General features: G+C 52.1%; 1 pseudogene; it reads left to right on the forward strand.

The window, feature by feature from the left end:
* The first annotated feature begins 647 nt into the window (after positions 1-647).
* LOC148777257 (uncharacterized) lies at positions 648-2,864 on the forward strand (annotated as a pseudogene).
* Positions 2,865-9,539: the final 6,675 nt, after the last annotated feature.

Genomic DNA, 9,539 nt, shown 5'->3' on the forward strand with positions numbered 1-9,539 from the left:
GGGGGGCTGCGGGCCCGGCTCTGTGGACCGGCTCCTAATCCTCTTGTTTTCGGTACAGTCAGCAGATGTGGCTTCTTTTAGCTGAATAATCCGTTAAAGGAATAATAATTTTTAAAAGGGGGATCGACCTCGCCCAGAGAGGACGGCGGGCGAGATTAGGGCTTGGTAAGGATAAATGAAAAGGCTCCAAATTCTCGCTGCCCCTCTGCCTTCCTCTCTCCCCTCCTCCCGCTCCGTCCGCCTCCCTCCCCTCCCCCTCTCCTTCCCCATCCCCTGCAATCCGCGCTCGACGCGAGTTCACGCGGAGGGCTGGATTTCCAGGCTGCGCCGCAACTTGCGCTGCGCGTTATTATTATTCATCTGAGGGTGCAGCCGCCGCAACCTTTGCCTCCTGCTCGGCTCGCCTCTCCTTCCCCCCGGCCGCCGCCTCCGCCAGCAGTGCAGACCTTCCTGCACGCATGCTCTGGCTCACCAAAGGGAGAGTCTGAATTTTTTTTTTATCGTGCTCATGATCATCACCATGATGCTTCTTATCATGGTTATCATTTCCTCCTGCCAGGGAGAGCGACCACCAGCGCCTTCTCTCCGCCCGCCCCTTCCCCAGCGAAGGCAGCCACTGGGGCCGGGCCCTGGCGGCCGCTCCCTACATGCGGACATCCTTCGCCTCTCCGCATCCCTCCTTCGTTCATGTGCATGTACATTTTCCTGATCCCTTTTTATTCCAGTAGATGTACTGCCTTTCGTTGGAACACCGCGGACTGAGACCAGTCCCTCAAGAAGAAGAACAAAAAGACGAAGACCTGAGTGGACCCCCCACCCACCCCCGCCCCGGACAAAGCACTTTGGGCTCGGCGAGAAGGGACTCGCCGCAGCGCTGGCTCGGGAATACGAGTGATCTCCGGTCCGCCCGGCGTGCGGACCTCCGAGGGGACTCGAATTTTATTTAGCCTCTTGGTATGATTGAACGGTGTCATTGTTGGGGAGCGGTTCCATTTGCTGGTTTGTCTGGGTATGGGAGCGGAACTGTGGGAGATCGGGTAGACTTAACTTGGCTTTCCTGCTCCCTGCCTCACCCTCTCGCGATCTGGGCGTTGAAGAGGAGACTGTGGAACACGAGGCTTAGCAGAGTCGAAGCCGGAGAGGATGCCGAAGGGCTGAGGGGATAGTGTGAGTGGGGATGGGCCGGGTGGAGGAGGGTTGCGAAAAGAAGGGGTCTGTTTGAACCCCTCTCTGGGTTCACAGGATGAGTTTTGCTGGATATGAGAATACTGGTGTCTGTTGATAGGAGATCTGAGAAATTGATGGAAAATTGGTATGTCCGTGTACACACTTAAGGAGTGTTTACACACTTGTGTGTAAACAGAGTGGAGAGGTAGAGGAGGGTATAGAGGGAAAGGCTGAAAATAATGTCTTATTATCCCTTTGATTCTGGGGACTCTCATCCTCTGATCCTCTCCCCTCCGCTTTTTTTTTGGACCTAGGGATCCAGCGCGTTAGACAAGAGTGACCTTTTATATCTGTGCCCACCGTTCACCTGGTAAAGCCCGTTGACAGTTTGGGGTGGGGTGGGGTGGGTGGGGAGAGCCGTAGGGGTGTTTCGAAGACAGATATCCTCTCTCCCCTTCGCTCTCTCTGCCTCCTCCCTCCCCCCTCCGCTGCGTCTCCTCCTCCCTCGCTGTGCCCCCCCACTCTTTCTCTTCCTCCCTCCCACCTCCCTCGCCCCCTCCCTCCCTGCTGCATTTTGCATGAGCTATCTAGGTCATTAGCATTTTAGCGTATGCAAGACTTGACAAAGCTGTTGAGAGGCCAGATGGGCCTCGGTCTTATGGGTGTTTTTTTTTTCCCCCTCTTTTTTTTTTTTCTTTTCCTTTTTCCCCCTCCACCACTTGGGACCCGAGCGAGAGGACTGCAGCAACCGAGTTCTGGAAGGCTGATTCCCCAGATTCTGGCCCCGGACCCCGGCAGCTCGCCCCTGCGGCACGCCCGGCCGGGTTGCGCCTGGACTCGGCAAGCTAGGTAAAGGCGGCAGCGGAGCGCCTGCTGCCCTGCGGGTTCCTTCCCCTCGTCTTCCCCCTCCCGGCCCCCTTCAGTTTCCTGGGCAAAGCTGAGGGCGAAGTGGGTGGGTAGGATTTGCTGCGTTAAGGCGAGGTGGGGTTGGTGGGTTTTTTTTTTTTTTTCATTGTCTGGGGCTACAGGGGAGGCGAGGTGCGGGGAAGGGGCGCGGGGAATCGGGTAATTAAAGTGGGGGGAGGCACCCCTCCGTCTCCCACTTCCACCCACACCCCTCAACCCACCACTCCCTCCGCTTTGCAGGAAAAAGCCTGGATCCGAAAGGATGGGGGAGAACAAAGAGCCTTTGCAAGACGTCGCTGTTATCTCATTGTCTGTGACTGGGGGAGCTGCGGTGGAGAGGATGCTGTGGTCCTTTCCTGCTGGCGCTCCCCCACCCCCACGCCTTTAAAGCCCGGTTGTCAGTGCGCACGCACACGCGCCGCTTTTTGCTTGTTTTTCCCGTTTTCTCATTCCATCTTCTCCCCACCCGCCCCCCTGCTTTCTTCCACCTTTCCTTCCTTCCTCCTCTCCTTCCTCAGGAGAAAGGCCTCTCTCTCCGTGTTCACAGCGGACCTTGATTTAAATGTCCATACAATTAAGGCACGCGGTGAATGCCAAGAATGGGGCTGGCTGAGCACCCGTCGGTCCGCGAGGGCCCTGCGAGGAAGGAGCCACAGAGCCCAGCCGTCCTCCGCAGAGCTCAGCGCCGCGGCTTCGGGAGGGGGAGGCGGTGGATGGGGGGGGTCGCGGGCTCGCGCCGGCTGGGCTGCCCCATCCGAAGCCTTTGGGGTGGGGAGGTGTGTAGCTTGTGACAGACAGGGGCTTAGAGATGCAAACAAACTCAGAGAAACAGAAGCTGATTCTGTGACGGAAACACAGATCTGTGCAAGCACAGATGGGGGCGGGAGGATGCTGTGAGCGCATTGCGGAGTGCTTCCTGTACAGATTTTTCTCTGAGCTCCGGGTGCATTGTATGAGGGTCGACACCTTCCTTCGCGGCGCGTTTTTGCTCTGGTTTTAGCGTTTGGTTTACCCTTTAAACAAATAACCGGGCATCCAGAAGACTGGCAGATTGTGCCAGGGCTGGGGCTGCAGATACATTGGGTTCTGCTTGCGCTTGGGGTGGGGGCAGGGGAGACCGCTGGAAGGGAGTAGGGAAGGGATTTGTCCCCCTTTGCTGTGGAGCTGTAGTTACAGGCTTAAGGAAGTCATTGAGATACGGGGGTGGAGGTGGGGGAGCATCAAACTCCTGGACCATTCTCAAGCTCTGTCAGAGCTGAAAGTCTGGCCGGGTCTCTGGGGAGCCACTCACTTCCTCTTTGCGGCTGTGTTTGCAGCTGTAGGCAGAGATCCGGGAGGTGATGAGGGGGAGAGGCGCAGGAACCTACCTGGACCCAAGGGTTGAGGAGGGGACGGTTCATGCCTTTTAAAAATCTGAACAGAAGGAAAACCAGAATGTGTACAGGAGGGGGTCTGAGGAAAGATTATTTTTGGAAGAGGCCATTCAGGAAATGCAAAGGGTTAACCTGCCCTCCTCCTGAAGAACCTGCTACCCAAATCAGCCTTCCTCTACATCACCAGACCTAGAGCAGCAGCTGGTCTTACCGATCACCCTGCTCTCCACAGGCACAGCCCCAGCCCACCTCCAGCCCTGTATTAACAGCCTCCATCCCCACCTTGAGCTCCAGTGGATGGTGGAGACCTAAACTCATTAATTTCCAGGTGGAGAAAATGGAGGTGGGGCAGGTCCCTGCAGAGAAAGGAGGCCGAGAACTGGATCTTGGAAGGCTGCTATGATCATCCCTTTCCCCCGCCCTGGGCAGAGGCCTGTCTCTAGAAGGCCAAGGCCATAAGGGATGCTGAGGATTTTATTTGATTCCTGACACAGTAAGCAAAACCTAAGAGTCTCCGCTGAACCTTGCTGAGGAGCTCTTTCATCTCCAAAACCTCGGCCTAGTCCACTCAATCAATTAGTATTCATGGACCCCTAGCCTCATTTCCTCCCGAGTATTTTTTTAGTACCTACTATGTGCCAATCATTGTGTAATTGTTGTATCTTAGATTCTTCCTTTGCCCTCCTAAGGGAGTGTCTGGAGTCAGGTGAGATTAAGTTCACTGCGCCCCATCTAGACACTTCCAGAACCTTCTCTGGGTCTGAAAGAAATGCACCAGAACCTGCTCACCCCCGCAGAGAGAAGACTGCAGTCCACATCATGCAAACTGCCAACGCAGTGCTGTCCTTCAGATCCCAGAAGGCCAGCCTGGATGGAGGACAGAAGAGAAAGCAGCTTCTCTAGCCCCTAAGCCTTAGCCAGTGTTGTCTTAAGAGGCGCCCGCAGCTACTGCCTTCAAAATAGTCCTCCCTCTAAACAGTCCCTCTTTGGTTCGCCTCTCCTTCCTCTGAGGGCTGCTCTGACAGTTCTTTGGGGCTGATCTAAGCCTCTGATGACCAACCCTCAACCCCACAGTCGTGTGAACGACATAAATGAGCTTTATCTCCCTAATTGCTTCCCTGTAATTCCATCAGATGTGGCCGTGCCCTCTGCTGATGTGCCTGCTGCCAGCATCTCCAGACGCCTTTCCCAAGTAATGTCCCTCTAAGGTGGAAACCTAACACGCTTCTCCCTGAGAGTTTAAACCGCAGGCACCATGGACCAGGCCTTCCAGCTTCCTGCTGCCTATCATTAGGAGGGAGGGGCATGCTTTATTTTATTACTTATGTAAACTCTTGTTCCAGAAAGCTCTTATGTGTGTGGGAGTGTTCTGGGTTTGTTGGGGCTTTTCCGGTATTCACCAGGTCTCATTATGAAATGTGTTTGTCTGGAGGGGGCTTTAATGGCTGAAATGGCAGCGGTGAATACACCACTCTGCCCCCTGGGTAATTTCAAGGCCCCTTTTGCGTCACCAAATAGAGGCGTGGGGTGAAGGTCAGTCCTGGCATCTTCTTTTCGGCTCTGTTAGAGGCTTGTTTATGCCTAGCGATACCTAGGTAAGAAACCTAACGATTTCTGCTCTTTCAAGGCATTTTTTTTTAAGTCTTTATTGAATTTGTTGCAATACTGCTTTTGTTTTGTTTGGGTTTTTTGGCTGGGAGGCACATGGGATCTTGGCTCGCCCCCTGAGGATGGAACCTACACCCCCTGTATTGGAAGGTGAAGTCTTCTTTTAACTCTCGACATCATCTTCCGCCCTACCTATTTGAAGCCCCTCTAATTAAAACCTACGGCTTAAATGAAAGAGAAGCTTTAATGTGGGACATGTTTGAGGCAGTTTGCCGGCTGTATATGCTCTGAAGACCCATGCCATCATTCACACACACCACCATCATTATGGTCCTCCTCGTGAAAACCATCGTTTTGGTCCTCATGGTGATGGCCGCTCATAGGTTTCTCAAGGAGTCAGCATCAGATACTTTAAGATGGATTTAGAAATGTATCAAAGGAAAAATTGGTAATATTCTTTTCCCTGCCAGACACCGCCCAGGCCCAGAACTCTAAGCAGAAAGGCAACTGAACTTGTAACAAAGGCAAAGGTAAATTCCAACCATCACCACTACATTCCTGTTGCCCACAGCGTGGGGAGAGGGGACAGTTTTTGTGGGCTCTTGAGGAGCCTTAGCCAGAGGAATAAATATTTGGGAGTAGGGGTAATTTCTCAGCAGGCATCTGCTCATGTACACATATATAGAGATTTTTTTCACAGTCATATCCTTTGCTAGTATTTATAGGAAAGTATTGAATCACACACACATATACAGTCCATCCACCTATCCTATCTCTGCAGAGAAATAATTTTCTCTTTCCTTCTACTGAACTTACATAATATCCCCACCCCTTGTTCCAACCTTAGCAGAGAGTCCTCCGGGGGCAGCTGTAAAGCCTTCCTAGGACAGATGGAACCACCCTTCCTCAGCCACTCTGTGGGTGGGTTTAGTGAGTCAGTAGGGGCTGAGGGATGTGTGGTGGCTTGTGTCTGCGGCTTGCCTGGCTGATTCACGGTGCTGAGTATGTCAATAACAGTTACGACAATTTTAATACCTAATAAAGATGTTTTCTTCCAAGTCCCACCTACAATTCTTTTATTTGGGTGTTTTTGCCAAGTCTTACTCAATTTGACTTCAGTTTAAATATATATAAAAAATACATAATTGCATCTCCCATATAGGCATAGAACAAGAAAAAGACTTCAAACGGGATGCATCCTTGTCCATGTGTGCTGCTATGAGCCACTGTATGCGGGTCTGCTGAAGGCCTGCAGAGAACTGCGCCAAATTTAGATGGCCTCAAAAAAAAAAAAAAATCAGACTTTATTGAGAGCAAGGAATGTTCCAAGGGTCAGAAATGAAGTGTTAGCAACTCTCAATAGATTCACCTTTTCATTTTCTAATCCTTCCGTTTGTCTTAAAATGGAAATGTTACCCCCAAAATGACCTGGGTCAGGGCTGCATAAACCCAAAAAATTAAACCTTGTGGATCACTAGGGACTTTTCTCCAAATTAAAGGGGGGAGAGAGGTTTATTTTGAACTAAAATCCCGTTTATTTCTTTAACATACACAAATAAAGAGATCTGGGATCCTAGGAGGCTGGAGGTTCCGTTTGCTGCTCCGTGCCACATTCTTGCTATTTAGGGTTAGTCCCTCTTCAGGAACTGCAGGCCAGAGGGGGCGCCATGCTAGGCTCCCAGTGACCCGCTCACCAAGGCGTTTCGCTTTTTCTGCTCATGTCCTGAGACCCCTAAACTGAGTCAGGTGAAGATGAACAGAATTGCTTTCCTTTTTTGTTCCTGTTTTCCTGGCTGTGGTTTTTTTTTTTCTCCCTTGCTCAAATCAAGTAACTTGGGGACCCAAAGCCCTAGGTCCACACTCATTTCCTGCAGAGCACCCTCTCCCCACGGCTCCCAGTGGGACAGTCCCTGGACGGGCTACTTTTCCGCGCACCTCTGCCCCGAGTTTCACAGAGGGACACACAGTGGTCAACAGAGACGATTACAGAGTCCGGATAGGAAGAGAGGGCGGGGATACACCCTCAGATTCGAAGGCCTTGGCAGATGGCCAGCCTGTCCTCCCAGCTCCCCAGCGCTTCCCGGCCTGGCTTTTGCGTGGGGACTGCAGGGTGCGGGCCCCTCGGTCCCTCTCCCCTCCTCCTCGTCCGGGCCTCCTCCTCGTCCACCCCGGGCCCTGTGGCCCTGACCAGCTCATCCCTCACTCTAGAAAGCCTCGGACTGAGCCAGAAAGGGGGTACCTGGGAACGGGCTGGGAGAGGACCCGACTGGAAAGCCCTTCTTAGCCATCCTCGTGACTTCCCATCAGCAGAGTGCAAGGATTAAAGTCCTTGGCGAGCGGAGGTTTTGGGGTGGAATCCTCCAGACCCCTGTAAGCCCACCCAGCCTCCTCCATCCCCTCCCCAGGGCACAGGCTTCTTTCCCCAGGACCCAGCGATCCGCCACCCCCAGCGACACGCCTTGGCCCCCCAAACACCCTCCTTCCCCCCACCCCCACAACCCTCTCTGAAGAAGCCAAAACAACAGCAGAACCCTCAACGCAGAAGAAAAAGACACATTTCTCCTGCAGCCTTCCTGCCGGTTCCAGTTCTACGCCAGAAGGGACCCAGCGGCTGAGAAATGGGTCTGACTTCCTCTTGCTGGCTCTGGGAACCTCCAAACCCCAGCCCTCTGACCCGGGCAGAAAGTGATAGGGCCCTTCCATCCACTGGACCTGGGCTCCGTTTTTAAGAGAATTCAACTCTTCCTTTTTCTCAGCTGCTGGGCCCACCCCAGTGCAGCCTTAGTGATGCAAGTCTCCATAGGATTAACAGATCGGTCCCTTAAAATAATCTTCAGAGTCCTGCAGTCAAGGTGACGTGCCCAAGGAAAGGGGCCGGTTGGCCACCAGAGGCCACATACAGGTCAGGAGCAGAAGGTGCCTGACAAAGGTCACACCACGGATAGCTTGCGACACACAGGAAGATGCACCTGGACATCGTCACCCGGGGGCTTCCCTTCAGCCTGTCACACGTCCCCAGATTGATGTGGCAATATTTATTCCCATTTAATTGAGACACTGGTTTAATTTCACATTGCCTCGGTTTAAGGCCCAATGGGGTTTTCTACAGTTCTTTTCCCCAGTGCCTCTACAGAAACTAATTGCTGTTAATATCCAATTTTGGCTTTATTATTCGTTAGCCAATTATGTAGCCCATCGCCCGGGCCCCTTGCTGCTTATGGCCTCTGCTGGAATCAGCGAACACGAGGCCTGGCTTCTGCGTTTTTCCTTGTGTCTATTCAAACCCCTCCCCCACCCCAAGATGATTTACTGGGCACATCCGTCTTCTTGTTTGTTTGTCCCAGCACTTAGCCCAGTGGGGGAGGGGGGGCAGTTACCCTCAGGTTTTTTTTTTTTTATCTCCTTTTGAGGGAGATTTCTTTGCCCTTGAAGTCAGTAATTCCCACTTTTTCAAAAAGGGAATCTAAGTTTTTCTTTCCTCTATGCACCACTTCTGGGCTTGCTTTCTCTGGAGCCATTTAAAAAATTTTTTTTCCATTATGGTTCATTACAGGATATTGAATAGAGTTGAATTTGGAGCGGCACTTTTCCATAAGAAGAAGACGCTGGAGGCCTCCCCTTCCTCCCCCTGGGAGGCCTTTCCCAGCCCTCCCTCACCTCCCCAGGAGCCCAGCCAGGGCTGGCCTGAGAGCTTAGGACCCAGATATAACACCATCGATTCACGGAGAGCTAGATCCTTGTCATTTCACATTTCGAGGAGGGAAAGGAGAAAGCAATTTGGGAAAAGTACCCTTCTCGGAGATGAAGAGGCAAGCTTTTGTCTCCTCTCCCATGGATGCCCTGGAAACCGCTCCTGCTTCACTTCCTGACCGTGTGGAGCGGTCACAATTAGGGGCTATCGCCTTAAAGAAAAAAAAAAAATGTCTTTTGCCTTGTTTTATTTGTGTGCCCAGAATTCATTGATATCTGGAAGTGAGCACTTCCTCTTATGGGTGCTCTGAAAACAGGAAAATAAAAGGAAAAATCAGAACGACAAGCAGGGAGATCCTTCTTATTTTTTAACTTTTTATTTTCTGTTGGGGTATAGCTGATTAACAGTGCTGTGATGGTTTCAGGTGAACAGGAAAGGGACTCAGCCATACATATACGTGAATCCATTCTGCCCCAAACTCCCCTCCCAGCGAGATCCTTGTCTGTTTTTTTCCCTTCTTCCCCATTTTGAAATAATGCTTTAAATGCTCTAGCGGGCTCTTTCAGTTACCTCTAACAGTTCTATAGCAACCTGCATCGTGTCAGCATCAGAACTGAACTGAGAGAAAGCAAAATGTCAGAGCAGCTGGTGATGGCTGAGGCCTCACATTGCCCCACTGCTGAGGATGTCGGAGGGCTTCATTCTGGCCTGGGAATCCTGTGGGTTTCTTGCCGGGCCAACATGAGGGCGAGTGTTGTGTCGGGCTGGGACATTGTTAAGAAGGTATCTTCCAC

Source organism: Moschus berezovskii, chromosome 7 (genome assembly GCF_049115385.1).
Source record: "Moschus berezovskii isolate FMDL1 chromosome 7, NW_MosBer_1.0, whole genome shotgun sequence".
Taxonomy (NCBI): Eukaryota; Metazoa; Chordata; class Mammalia; order Artiodactyla; family Moschidae; genus Moschus; species Moschus berezovskii.